General features: G+C 42.9%; 1 pseudogene across 1 annotated transcript; it reads right to left on the reverse strand.

Annotated features, from left to right (window-relative positions):
• Window positions 1–12610: 12610 nt before the first annotated feature.
• Window positions 12611–14176, reverse strand: LOC308592255 (free fatty acid receptor 2 pseudogene; annotated as a pseudogene). The gene has a single exon. The product of its transcript is annotated as a free fatty acid receptor 2 pseudogene (transcript).
• Window positions 14177–15317: the final 1141 nt, after the last annotated feature.

Genomic DNA, 15317 nt, shown 5'->3' on the forward strand with positions numbered 1-15317 from the left:
AATTACATCTGTAAGACGGGAGCATATATTGCAAGAATGCAGAGCCAGTGGTCTTCCATCTGTTCGACTGCAACCCCCCACCATCCCCAACCTTGCTGGTTTGGGTTGATGGGATTTGGAATCCAACAACATCTTGAGCTCCACCATTTCCTCTTCCCTGGTTTATAGATGACACGGCTTGTTGTTCTCCTCCTGCCTCATCCAAGGAGAATGATTTCCCTTATTGCAGAAATCAAAATTTCATAAACTTCAGTATGCATAAAATTGCAGTTCCATGAAACAAAAAGTTCCTTTTTGTGTGAAATTCTCAGTTTGACGACTGGTTCTTCCCATGGAAAGAAAAAGGCCCCAGGAAGTACCTAGACCCTTAGGATGGACTCCCAAGCACATGAGGGGCAGGGTGGATGGGAGGAGCACACTGTCTCTAGATGTGACATGCCGGTGCCCTCTTGTGTTTGTGATGTACATTGCAGTCTAGGGACCAGCAAATTCTCCAGGCCTATAGATTATGCTCAAAGAACAGGGTTCAATGGCGGCCTTTAGTACAGGAGGGAGAATTTTTAGTATGCGTTGCTTCTCCTGTCATGGCACTTTCATAGTGGGAGAGAGAAGATAGCGCTGCTCCCAAATAATCATGTTATGCAATTATTCAAAGCTTTTTTCCAGCGCTGCATCTGGCACCCTTACTGTCAGGAGCTCGTCCTACACTCGAGTAGGACCCTGGTAGAGACACATGCCCGACTGGCATGTTCCCTCCCTCCTAGTCACTCGTTCGGGAGCTTCAAAAGCTTTCTTCTGCCCGAACATCACAGCAACCGATGCCAACAGACATCGGCACACTTAGGGATCCACAGAGTCTTCGCAGCTTGTGTGACAGACCTCAGCAACTCAGCATTTTAGCTAATCTACTTTAATTACATATAAACACACACGGAGCACTGCAACATGGCTCCCTCTCTCTCTAGCATCAAACAGCAAAAAGAGAGAACAAAGGACAATTGTCCCACTTCACGGGACACAGTAACACAAACATCCTGTCTCCGTCACTTCCCACTCTGTGGAGTCAAAACATATACCGTCATAGACAACAATCCCATGACTGCAATCATGGAGCAGGAATTCTAACACTTACAACGTTTAATAGGGGCTGAACTGCTGCTCACTTTGTGCATCAACTACAACTTCCCCAGCCAACAACAACCCCAAGAGTGGCATTCCCTTGTGGGCGAACCTTCCAGGGGCCTCAAGCCAGTAATAGATTCAGCAAACCACTTGCCATCTTTCATCCAAGCAAGATACAGTTTGAGGTCACATTTCAGCCCAGTGAAATCTCTGGAGGAGAGAGAAAAACAGGATCAGTGAAGGCTTGGAGGTCTGTAGCCTTCCCAGAGTTCCAAGGGCCACATATAGAGAGGACGGGAGGGCCACATTCAGCTCCGCCCCCCCACCTGTGGTTACCTATCCCTTGTTCTACACTAATCATAATTTTATAAGCAGAGATGGCAAAACTGACAGAACTGATTAAAGATACAGATTTAGAATCTTTTGAAGAAGACTGGAAATCTTTTCTGGTTTATATAAAAAGTTATTTCCCATACGTGAAGACCGCAGCAGGGTTTGAAGTGAAAGAAAACAGCAGAACGTATTAAGAAACATGCTAGAGAGGATTAAATTAGATAAGGCGGAACCTTAATACGCAATTGTATGTAGTATGGATAAACATCAGTGTTGGGTGAGTGGGACGTCACTCGTTTTGTTGAATTGGAATATAATTGTTGAGTAACAGTAACATTCTTTTTTTAGAGCATCTGTTTTTCTTTTTTATATATGTAATTTTTATTAAATTTTCTGTTTTACAATTTAAAATACTCATTTAAACATCATTAAGATATCAGTGACTTCCCTTCTTCTCTTTCCAGGGTTCATTTTGCATTTCATAAATCCCTGCATATTTTACATAAACTAAACCATTCAATATTCCGTTATTGCATCCATCAAAACTAACAAATGTAACACTCTATATGGAAAAAAATAAAATATTTTAATTAAAATAAAATAAACTCATTTCCCCTCACCTTTCAAAATATATTTAAGAAGTGCTAAGCAACTTCTAGTGGGGATTTGAAGTGACCCAGATTTTTTATGTCAGGTCCTAGTACTCTAGTTTCTGCCCCACCCTGAACCTCCAGTCAACCGGCTCCAGACTTTGCATGTTAGGTTTCTGATTAATTCCTTTGGGTGTACCCTGCAGCTCTTTATTGTTATGACTGTACTGCATGGGGTTGTGAACTCTTCTCTTAAGCTTTTTTTCACATGCATCTAGCTCAAGGGCATGGTTGACTAGAAGATGCTTGCTTGAAGGAGCTTTTATGGCTGCTGATTACCAGGTAGTGGAAGCACTCCACTTCTTAGGACCAGGGATTGGAGGAAACAATTTGGAGATCAGAATGTAGCCCAGCAAAGGAGACAGACATTTCGAGCTGTGTATCTGATTGGTGAGCGTGAGGACAGGAGAGGGGAGCACAGGGGAACATAGAAGTCAGACTCACTGGTTTGCCTCATCCAGTGTTTCTCAAACATGGGTTCCCAGCTGTTGTTGGACTACAACTCCCAAAGTCCCTAGCTAGCAGGACCAGTGATTAAGGATGGTGGGAGTTGTAGTCCAAAACAGCTGGGGACCCACGTTTGAGAAACACTGGTCTGGTTCAGTATTATCTATGTTGTTGTTGTTGTTTAGTCGATTAGTCATGTCCGACTCTTCGTGACCCCATGGACCAGAGCACGCCAGGCACTCCTGTCTTCCACTGCCTCCCGCAGTTTGGTCAAACTCACATTGGTAGCTTCGAGAACACTGTCCAACCATCTCATCCTCTGTCGTCCCCTTCTCCTTGTGCCCTCCATCTTTCCCAACATCAGGGTCTTTCCCAGGGAGTCTTCTCTTATCATGAGGTGGCCAAAGTATTGGAGCCTCAGCTTCAGGATCTGTCCTTCCAGTGAGCACTCAGGGCTGATTTCCTTCAGAATGGATAGGTTTGATCTTCTTGCAGTCCATGGGACTCTCAAGTGTCCAGCATATCCACTTAGCATATAGTGCTTGTAAAACAAAGGTAAGCAGAAAGACCATTTGCCTTTCCATCTCACTCCTTACAAAAGAAACTGGATGCAGTGAAAAATGAGCTTAAACATTATCTGCCCCTGGGAATTCCTAGTGCACGAGCTAACTGAGGAGTGCAGAGTGCTGTCATCAAGCTTGTTGATTCTCTCCCAGTACAACACAGACCCTGAGGTTTTCTCTGCAGAGTACATTGTTCCAGCTGTCCAGAAAGCAAAAGTGTCTGGGATTGCACTGAGAGAATGTTGCTGTTTGGACAAGCTGTAGTCGGAGGTGTCAGGTACAGAGCAGAAATGCATGCAAAGCCTATGTTGTCACCCTGGACCAAACCTCAGTACAGTTGAACCTCTACTTACCACTGCCTCTTATTTTGAATTTGTTCTGTGAACTGCCCTGAGACCTCCGGGTATAGGGCAGTATATAAATTCGATGATGGAGGAGGAGGAGGAGGAGGAGGAGGCGACCCAGGGAAAGTGTTATTTAAGTACACAATGAGAGAGTGTATAGAACTAACTGCTGGGTTTTGGGTTGTTGCTTGCGACATTAGCTTTCTTTACAAATATCCAAGCAGATAGTGGGAAGGGCCGTGTGTGTGTGTGTGTGTGTGTGTGTGTGTGTGTGAGAGAGAGAGAGAGAGAGAGAGAGAGAGAGAGAGAGAGAGAGAATTCAACCCTCCAGGGCTTTCAATCTGGTCCACAGTCAGGATTTTCGTGGTTTGACAACCAATCCTTCTTCTCAAGGACCTCTTGGAACTGTAGGTAAGTGAAGGGGAATAGGGGCTCTCCTGGTTCTTCTCAGGACACTCCTAACAAACCACAGCTCCCATAATCCTTTGGGGGAAGCCATGACTGTTTATAGTGGCATCATAGTTCTTCAAACGTGAAGTTACATCCAGCCCAGGAGGTGGCACTGCCTGTCAGATTCCTCTTCTGTAGTCTCAATGTTTCCCTCCAAGAGCTCAGCAGGGAGGAGATGGTGGCAAAGTTGGCATTAGTTGGTTCTGCCTGTCATTGGCTCTGGCTCCACCTTCAACTGGCCTCTCTGCCTTCTTCCCCACAAGTCTCAAAGGACAACGGCCACCACGGGTCCCAGCCCAGCTCAAATATTTAGAGATGACAGCCAAGTTGGTTTCCCCCTTGAACTTCCCACAGCACGGGTAGCAGACATTGTCTAGCACCTGTTATTCATTAACCTGCAGTTAATATTGTTTTCTCAGTTAAATATACTGTATATCTACTATTACTATCCCTTTCTTTCTCTGATGTTAATTAGAAGGAGCTGGTGGATTTTCAGCATTTTCTCAGAATGAGAGCCAATGGGATGTGCGGCCATGGGTGAATCTGTCCATTAAAGTTTCTCTCGGTTTCTAATTTTTCCACATTTCCGTGTCAATTTGTGGTTTTTTGTTTTGAAAGCCTTCGCCAGCATCTAAGTGTGACTTTCTCCAAATAAGACAATTACACTCTTTCTTTCTTTCTTTCTTTCTTTCTTTCTTTCTTTCTTTCTTTCTTTCGCAAAGCGATTTTCCTGACCTCAGAAAGGATATTTCTCCAAATAAGACAATTACACTCTCTCTCTCTCTCTCTCTCTCTCTCTCTCTCTCTTTCTTTCTTTCTTTCGCAAAGCGATAGGATATTATAGAGTTGGAATAACTTTAGAAGAGAGCAACCAAACTGATGATGGGGATAACTCTCCCATGAGGAAAGATTGAAGCATTTGGGATTTTTTTTAGTTTTGAGAAAGGCACGTAAGAGGTGACATGATTGAACCTTATATAACTATGCATGACATGGAGACAGTGGATAAAGAAAAGTGTTTTATTCCACCCTCCATAACACTAGCAGTACTGCCTAGCAGTAGGATCAACACTGAGCCTTGAGACATGAAGACTCCATAAAAGTTGTTTGTACATTGCTACCTTTGCTCTCTCCTGCAGGAAATAAGCAATTCATTAAAATGTGGGAAGAGAGGAGTTAAAATGCTGTATGCAGATTTCCTTGCTTCGAATGAACAACCCCCAGTCATAAAGCCAAGATTAATCAAAAGTTTCTTTGTCTATGTATTGAACTCTCTCTGATAAAATGCCTTATGTGTTAATACCACAGACAAAATTATCTTCCTGATATGCTTAATACCAATGGGCAATGTTTTGTTTTGCTTTTAAAATCTATGATTGCATTAATGGGCCAGAGGGCACCTTTTTGTGCCATCTGTCTGGATGATAACAACCTTGGCTCTTGATAAACAACAAATGCCAGACTCTTAGTGGCACAGGAAGTGTGAGACCTGCTTTTCCCTGTCTGCACCCAAAAGAGAACAGCCTACTTTTGTTGCTAGCAAATCAGCAAAGCAGTAAGCTTTGACGCCAGTTGACTAGGGTTCAAATTCTGAGACAGCCTGCATAAGGTGTTAGTTTCACTGGCATGACAACAATAACAGACGAAGGACAAAGTGCAACATATTGACTGTGAACTGTGGGTGAATACTAGACTTGTAACAAACAGGCTGGTGGAAGGTTGAAAGGTAAAGATTTTGGGGAACCTGTCACCTTCCAGCTGTTACGCTAAATGACACCATTTCCATCATCCATGCAAATGATCCATGCTAGCTGGGCCTGATGGCAACTATAGTCCAACAACATCTGGAAAGCTGTACCTCATTGAAAGATGACTCTACCTAATTCACATTTTCCGAACCATTACACAGACAAAAGACCAGCCATCCTTGAAAATTTCTCCAAATTTTGCAACGCAGTTCTCCAGGCAAAGAATAGGTACAACAATGTATAGATTAGGGCACACTGTGCCTATAAATGCATATAGTGGTTAAAATAACATGGGTATATTGGGCAAAATTACAGACATGTGTGTTTGTTTGGAGAAATATGCCCTAAAATCCTGATGAATTTTAATAAAGACTGTAAAAAAAAAAAAAGCAAACTGATTTGGAAATGAGGACTGAACCTCTGCATTTCCATTCTCCCCAGCTAGTCCCATCCCAGACACATCTTTTCCTTCCTTTTGGAAATTTGACAATATAAAACAACCTAGCTGCAGATTTGTAATTAAGCAAAGACTATCTCCATAGGTGCATAAGGGAGAACCAAAATAAACAAGCACATAAAATACTCTTAGTCTTCAGTTGTTAAGGGAGGAGGCTTTGCCCTTGTGCTGTCCCCAAAGGCTCCCCCAAAGGGACATTATCCTTTCCTCTCATCCTTTGGGGTCACCGCCAGCAGGTTGCCACTTCCTGGAAGTAATATAGCCCCAGCATCCCTGGGAGTTGAGCGCAGGTGGGTTCTCGGCCAGTCAATCAGGAGGGATGAGGCAGGCTTCCCTCGGCTGGCCAGAGATGGGGAAAGACCAGTTTCACTGGGATCAGGGAATGAAGGTCACTGTGGATGGGGCTAGGTGAGCAGCTCAGCTCCTCTACCGATGGTCTCCAGCTGCTGCTGCTTCTAAGGGAAGAAATACCAGGCTTGCCTGATATCTAATATTATGCTTTACACCAGTACCTTGGTTCTCGAACTTAATCCATTCCGTGAGTCCATTCGACTGCCGAAACCATTTGAAAACCAATTGGCTGCAGGAGCTTCCTGCACTCAAGCAGAAGTCACGGCATCCGAAAAAAGTTCACAAACCGAAACACTTACTTCCGGGTTTGTGGCGTTCAGAAGCCGATTTGTTCGGGAGCCAAGCCATTCAGGTACCAAGGTACCACTGTACTAAGAGTATATTTGCATCAGGAAATGATTAAAAAAGCAACTTGCTCATAAGTTAGCAAAAGAATTCCATTAGTTCCCCAGATGGGAAATGTTTGCATAACCCTGATGAGGAAATAGCAGAAGAATGGGACTTTGCATATTACAAGATTTATATGCACGTATAAGCACGTTCTTCTTTAATTTAATAATGTTCTAAGTACAGGGATGAGAATAAGCAAGTAAGGTTTTAAAGTTTCATTTGAAGAAGTGCATCAGGTGATATGAAGCATTCAGAACCAGCAAAAATTCAAACAAAAAGCACCCTCTTTCATACTTGTCTCTCTTAAGCAAATGATAATTAAAGAAAATGTGGCCTATAAGTCAATTAGAATTTAGGCTGAATAAAGTCCAAGGGGGGAGATTGATCAAACAAGAGTTATACTGAGGTGTGAGCAAAGCTGTCAATTTTGGTTTCTCTCAGTTTCTCATTTTTCCAATCTTCAGTGTTAAGTTGTGGGTGAACATATCAGACGACACAGCAATTCTTCAAACAGCTCTTGTTTATTCACAGGCCAGAACAGAACTGAACTGAAGGGTTCAGTCAGCCTGCTTATATAGACCTCCAGTACAACGTTACTGTAACAACTTTCTAAAACTTTGGATCCTTCATTTGCATAGCTATCTACAGTACCCCCCTGCTGGCCCAGAGTGAGAACTTCAGTACATAACACCCAGGTCTCTACATTTCCATATCACACTGATGATGATGATGATTAGCAATTTTGGGTGAGAATTTCTCTAATAGATGCATTTTGGAAAGCAATCTTAAGAAATAGAATGCTGATCTGTATGTCATTTTCACTGATGTATGCATATATTTTTGTTTGCACATTTTACCTTTCAGCCCCAGCCAGTGTTGTAAATACTGGGAGTGGTCATCTAGAAATAGCTGAGCAGACCACCCGTTTCCCACAGCAGCCCAATAAAATGTAAAGCATTATCACAGGTAGCAAGTCTGTATGTCAATCTACACTGCACTGTATGGAGTAGATTAGTTTTGGTTCAAGGGAAGCCATTATCTTTCCTACCTCCTTTATCTGAGCAGGAAAAGGCAGGAACTTCAGGGGAGATGAGAGAAATGTTTTACAGTGTGCTGCCAACAGCATAGCTGCTCTTTGTGTTCTCGTAATCTTGGTCCTGATTTGCATGAAGCCAGGTATTCTGCTCTTCAAACATTTCTCAAGAACTGGATTTTCCTAGGCATCGGTGCTGCAGCTGTGCTTCTGAACTGCACATAGCCAAATGAGAATAATTCTGTTTTTTTCAAGGTATTTATTTTCAATGACACTGTTTTAGTTTTGTTTGGGTTTTGTTTTGAGTCCCGTCCCCCCCCCAGTCTGAAGTTCAGTTCTCTACTGTAGCTTCTGGTTTTTTATATCTATTTAAAAAGTCCACATTAAAATTCACCAGTGTTTTAGTTTGAATGTTTCCAGGCATATACATCTTTCTGTGCCTTGGACCATCGGCTGTGGTGAGGACTGCAGGGCCTGCTCCCTTCCAGAGCCCTTTCCGTTGGGCCCAGGGGAAAGGGTCCTGGAAGGGAGCAGGCCCTGCAGTCCTCACCACAGCCGATGGTCTCTTTGTGCTCCGGGGAGGTCACTTTGGTCCTGCTAATGCAGCTGTTTGACTTCACCCCCAGAAAACCAGGACCACTCCAGGAAGATATTGTTGCTCAGGCAAGGTTCTCAACTTCTATGAGGAAGTCCTCTTAGCCTCCTTCCTGACCAGGAGGGTAAAATGGCCAACCAAGGTAGGCAGAGTCAGTCTAGGGCCTGAGGGTCCTTCACAGGGAAAATGCCAGCTGCAATTCAGTGGTTGACCACACGGGGCAACTTTCCACAGTTCCCTTCTGCTCTTGATAAATTCTCACAGGTGATAAACATCTATCTGGAGTGGGCTACTTCATATAAAATAAGCCTGTCAGCAACAAGGATCACTTGTCTCTGGCAAACTGCCTTTCTGTATTCAAGATTTACATATATTCCTATTTTAATGTGGAGCAGCACTCAATTGTGTGAGCCTCCAGCTCAGTTCAGAGACAGATTGACTGCCTCATCTTCTGTTTCCAAGGACTATGGCTTCTGTCCATCAGCATTAAGTTCCTAAGTGTGTTGTGTTTAGCTGACCTGTATCTTGATATATCTGTATTTATTTAGCTCCACTTCCTGCTCAGATACAGCAAGGCTGAAGAGGCAGCAGGAAGGGATGCAGGAAATAGACTCAAAATGCAGTTTGAAAAACTGCAGTAATAAATAAGGGGCTTTATTCATAGACCCATAAAACATGTTGCATCCCATGGATGGAGAATCACTGCACATCTCCCCCAAGATTTGCCACCTATAAACCTGGCAAATTGTGTAGGGGAAATGGTGTACATTGATCATGCCCATGCTTAATCCACAGCAAATCTCACCAGTGTATCTTGTGGAGCAAGAACCCCTGCCAGTGTATATGGAACTGAAGCCTAGATACTATGGTCACTACATCATGGGTATAGCTAATAGCATCATTTTAACCACTGTTGAAGAAGAAGAAGAAGAAGAAGAAGAAGAAGAAGAAGAAGAAGAAGAAGAAGAAGAAGAAGAAGAAGAGTAGTAGTAGTAGTAGTAGTAGTAGTAGTAGTAGTAGTAGTAGTAGTTTGGATTTGATATCCCGCCTTTCACTCCCTTTAAGGAGTCTCAAAGCGGCTAACATTCTCCTTTCCCTTCCTCCCCCACAACAAACACTCTGTGAGGTGAGTGGGGCTGAGAGACTTCAGAGAAGTGTGACTGGCCCAAGGTCACCCAGCAGCTGCATGTGGAGGAGCGGAGACGTGAACCCGGTTCGCCAGATGATGAATCTACCACTCTTAACCACTACACCACACTGGCTCTCATTAATAAATGTAAACAGTTTTTTATATAATTGTTAAGAAGATTAAATACTGAATTGAGGAAAACAACAACTGGAGACCCCCTGGCATTGTGGGTAGCATTCTCTGCCCAAACAATCATTTATGCTTCTTGAGACATGAAGACTTCATAAAAGTTATGAAGACCAGGTGGCTGCCTTCTCCTGTAATTTATAGGCAATTTATTAAAATGTGAGGAGAGAAGGGTTAAAATCCCATGTGAAGCTTTCCTTGTTTTGAATGAACAACCCCCCAGTCATAAAGCCAGGACTAATCAAAAGTTTCTGTGTCAATGTATAGAATTCTCTCCAATAAAAGAATAAAATGCCTTCTGTGTTAATATCACAGGCAAAATTCCCTTTCTGATACACTTAATAACAATGGACAGTGTTTTCCCATCCTTTTGGAATGTGTGATTGCAGTAATGGGCCAGAGGGAACCTATTTGTGCAATCTGTTGGGAAGATAACAACCCTGGCTCTTGATAAACAACTGCCAAACTCTTAGTTGGCACAGGAAGTCAGAGACCCACATTTCCCTGTCTGCAACCGAAGAATAACAGCTACTTCTGTTGCTAGCAAAACATTACTCATACCTTACCATTAAGCACTGAGCATCCTGGGAAGACAGATCCAAAACAACACATGGATGGTAACAGACATTATAGGATATTTTGAAATGAGGCCAGACAAAAAGGCAGCCCTATTGTTGCTAAATGCCGAGAAGGCATTTGATAAAGTATCCTGGAAGTTTATGCATAAAACTATCGAGACAATGAAATTGGGTGAAAAAAATCTGCAGTGGGATCCAAGCAATATATAAAACTCAAAAGGCTAGATTGATCATAAATGGTGAATTATCAGAACCTTTTAATATTTCCAAAGGAACAAGACAAGGCTGTCCTTTGTCGCCCCTTCTCTTTATAATGGTCTTAGAAACATATTTAACAGTATTAAGAAATGATCCAGAGATAGAAGGAATAAAATTGGGGAAAAGAGCCTACAAAGTTAAGGCATTTGCAGATGATTTGATAATAACAACCGAAAACCCAATAACTGAATTTTAGAAGCATTGGCGAAAATGAAGGAATTTGGCCATCTATCTGGTTTTAATATTGATAAAGAGAAAACAAAACTTATGGTTAAAAATTTGGACATACAAGAAAAAGCAGAGTTAGAAAATGAGACAGGACCAAAAGTGACAAATAAAGCCAAGTATCTAGGAATCTGGATCACCATGAAAAAATTAATCTCTATAAGGATAACTATGTAAGGGTCTGGGGTGAGATAAAAAAAGAGTTGGAACTCTGGAGTAGACTTAAATTATCATTATGGGGAAGATTTTCAACAATTAAAATGGCCGTCCTCCCGAAAATGCTGTTTCTCTTTTAATCTATCCCAATTATCAATGGACTCAAATGTTTCAGTGTATCAATGGACTCAAATGTTTGCCAGGTACCTAGCAAGGTATATTTGGCAAGGCAAAAAACCCAGAATAAAATTTAAATTACTAACAGATTTAAAAGATAGAGGAGGTTTCGCACTCCCCAATCTAAAGTTGTATTATGAAGCCGCATACTTGGCTTGGTTGAAGGAGTGGATGAGCCTAAAAAAACCCCCGCTAAGTTACTCAATATGGAGGTGTGGGATAATAGAGTAGGATGGCATGGCTATTTGGGGTACAATAAAATCAAAATACATAAAGGATTTCTTAACCATATTATTAGGAAAGCTTTATACGAGGTCTGGGACAGAAATAAAAGGTTGTTGGAGCTGAAAACTCCTTATTGGTTATCACAAAAGGGGGGGGTTGCTGTGAAAAGGAATAATATGGACACCAACTGGCAGACATATAAAGATTTATTAGTAGAAGAAAACAATATTTAGTAGAAGAAAACAAATTGTGATTGTAAAGTACTGGAAAAATCCCTACAAATCCCTACAAAATCCCTACAAAAGAAGAACAGTTATTAAAATTACGTTAATATCTTGAATTGGCGAAATTAATAGAATTAGTAAGAAACTAACCAAGTGAGAAAATTAGAAGAGAATGGGATGTCTTTACAAATTATATGAAGAAAGTAGGTTCCCAAAACTTTGGCTGGCTTAGTCTAGATTAAAAACTCCACAGGTAAACAAATTAGCTCTCCACTAAATTTAAAATAATTACAAACAACCAAAGGTGTGAGATTATTGGAACAGTATAGGGGTCGAAGGAAGTCAATGTACTAATCAGGGAATCTAGCCAGAAAATCAGTGAATGCTTGTATTCCTTAAAAGATGTGTATAAGAGGCAGTTTCCCCCCTCTGTTTTTCTTTTATATTTTTTCTTTTTTCTTTTCTTTTCTTTTTTAAGTTATTTAAGTACTTACATTTTCTATTTTTTATTTAGGTATTTTTCATTTTATTATTCATGCTTCGGTATATGTTAGTTTTGTCACAGGTCAAATTAAGATAACATATATCTTGTTTACTCTCTTTATTATTTGTACAACTGATTCTTTTCTGAATGTAACATGTATAAAGCAAATAAATTTTATTAATAAATAAATAAATAAAAAACGGAGGGGGGGAGCACTGAGTATCCTTGCTAACTGTCCAGAACTCAAATCTTGAGAAGGCCCGTGCAAGGTCTGAGCTTCAGTACCACAACCAGCAGTAGCAGATGAAGGCCAAGGACAAGATGTCAACTGAGAAATGGGGGCCAATATTGCTTTTGAGGCAAATAGACCAGCTCACATAGGTGAGGTATGGGCATTTCTCTCAGTCTGAGATCCACCTTTCGTGTTGGGCAGCCCTCTGGAGAGTCAGTGTGGTGTAGTGGTTAAGAGTGGTAGACTCGTTCACATCTCCGCTCCTCCACATGCAGCTGCTGGGTGACCTTGGGCTAGTCACACTTCTGTGAAGTCTCTCAGCCCCACTAACCTCACAAACTCCACTGTGGAGTTTGCAAAAGTCTGCTGAGAGGCACAGGAAAGAAGGTCCTTCATTTCTCCATATGGGCATCCTCTTTCATTCCAAGTCCCAAAGTATGGTCAAAGCAGGCTACCAGCCCCTCACAATCCTTTCAGAAGGCAGCTCGCCCAAGTTAGAAATAGAAGATTTATCAACCCCACTGTGGTCTATCTCGACGTCACAGCAGAACCCGCAAAACTGGTAACACCATGGCATGATGGCATGGATCTTCTGCCCCAGGCTGGAAAAACATTTGGCTAAGGTTTGTTGGATGGCAGTGGAGGAGAAGTAGAAGATTGCTGGGTCCATGGAAGCACTGAGGGTGCTAAGGAGCAAAGCATGAACCCTCCAGGAAGGACTCTCATTCTGGATGAAGCCCACAATGTGGGAGATGTTGAAGGGAGCAAAGCAGATGGCAAAGTTGAGCAAAGTGGTAACAGTGATCCCCACAGCCCGTTTCTTCCTGCGGGCGTGGATGTTGGGCAAGGAGGCTAGGATGCGAACTAAGTTGATGTAGCAGAAAAGGGTGATGAGGAAAGGGAGGAAGAAGAGGGTGATGCAGAGCTCCATGCGGACAGGGAGGAGGATGTCGAGCTGGTTGGCGGAGAAACTCTCGTAACATTTGGAGGCGTTGGCAGAGTTGGGGTTGGTTTCATTATTATGGCCAGGCACCGCGAGTTCCACAACATAGATAATGCTGCAATGGGAGCAGGCAAGGAACCAGAACAAGATGCTGGCAAACACCGCATACATTGGCCTCCGGTTCAACTTGTACCTGATAGGATAGGCAACGCCCAGGTAGCGCTCCATGCTAATGGCCATGAGGAACAGGGTGCTGATGTAGATGCTGCTGTAGTAACAGAAGTTGGTGAGAGGGCAAAGGAACATGGGCAGAGGCCACGTCATGTCCGAAGCGGCCTCCACCATCTTGAAGGGCAGAAAGAGGAGCAGGATGACATCAGACACAGTCAAGTTGAACAAGAGGATTTCTATTGGGGTTGCCTTCTGGCGCACCTTGGCTTGGAATGTGTAGAAGGCCAGGAGGTTGGCAGGGAGGCCAGCAAGGAAGGCAAAGATGTAGACAGCAAGGACCATGATGTTGTATAACGACATCCTTTCAGTACCTGCAAAATAAATATAGACTTTGCTTTACTTATGCAAGGATACTGCCCCACGAAACCCCAATTTATCTCACTCTCAACCAGGGCTGGAGAACCTGTGGCCCCCCCAGATGTTACAATGAACTACCCAATTCCCATCACCCTTCACCTTTAACCCTGCTTGCTGGGGCTAGTGGGAACTATAATCCAGCCAGTGTGGTGTAGAGCATAGGAGACCAACGTTGAAATCCCCACTCAACCAGGAAGCTCTCACTGGGTGGACTTTGGCCAGTTACTGCCTCTCTGGGTAACGTACCTGACAGAGTTGTTGTGGTGATTAAATAAAAATGGAGAGAACAATGCATACCAGCGGAGTTCCTTGGAAGGAAAGGTCGGATATAAACGCAATGAATAAAATAGCAAATACAACTTCCAGAGGGCCACGTCAGGAGGATAAATTTGACTGAGATCTCATGAAATGGTGAACCGAAAGGAAGACATCCTCCAAAATTTGCACATCTCTGAATTTTGCAGTCCATTTCCTCAACCAAGAAATGAGAGCAATAGGCATAGATTATTGGAGAATGTGCATATAAATGCATACAGTAGTAAAAATAGCCTGAATTTTAATGAGGACTTCTTTAAAAATTAAAAATTGCAAACTGATTTGGAAAGGAGGCGAAATAAACCACTGCAACTCCCTCGGCTGGTCCTGTCCCAGACACATCTTTCCCTCCCTCTTGGAAATTCAACAATATCAAACAACCTGACTGCAAATTTATAAGTAAGCGAAGACCATCACCATAGGAAAGGAAAGGAGAAACAAACCAAACAAGCACAACCAATGGGTGAGATATAAATTCATTAAATAATAAAATAATAATAAAAATAATAATCTCCAGATGTTTAAGAAGGTGACTCTTGTGCTCTCCCCAAGCAGATTCGCCAACTGTGCATGCCCTTTTCTTCTCATCCTTTGGGTTCACCACTGGCAGTTTGCCTCGGCTTGAGCCAGCCCGGGAAGCAATATAGACCTGTGGACCAGGGCGAGGTGGGCAGCTCATCTCCTCCACCGATGGCCTCCAGCTGCTTCTGCCTCCAGGAGAAAAGATAGCAGGCCTCCCTGATATCTAATATTATACATTATTCAGAGTTTATTTGCATCAGGAATCAACTGAAAAAGTGAGGTGACTCTTGCGCTCTCCCCAAGCAGATCCCCCAACTGTGCGTGCCCTTTTCTTCTCGTCCTTTGGGTTCACCACCAGCAGTTTGCCTCGGCTTGAGCCAGCCCGGGAAGCAATATAGTCCCAACCCCCTCGGTCAGTCACTCACACAGGGATGGTGCAGGCTTCTCTCTGCTGGCAAGAGATGGGGAAACACCAGCTTAATTGGGAGCAGCGAATGAAGGCCGCTGTGGACCAGGGCGAGGTGAGCAGCTCATCTCCTCCACTGATGGCCTCCAGCTGCTTCTGCCTCCGGAGGAAAAGATAGCAGGCCTC

Source organism: Podarcis bocagei (assembly GCF_964188305.1).
Source record: "Podarcis bocagei genome assembly, chromosome: 7".
NCBI classification, from domain to species: Eukaryota; Metazoa; Chordata; class Lepidosauria; order Squamata; family Lacertidae; genus Podarcis; species Podarcis bocagei.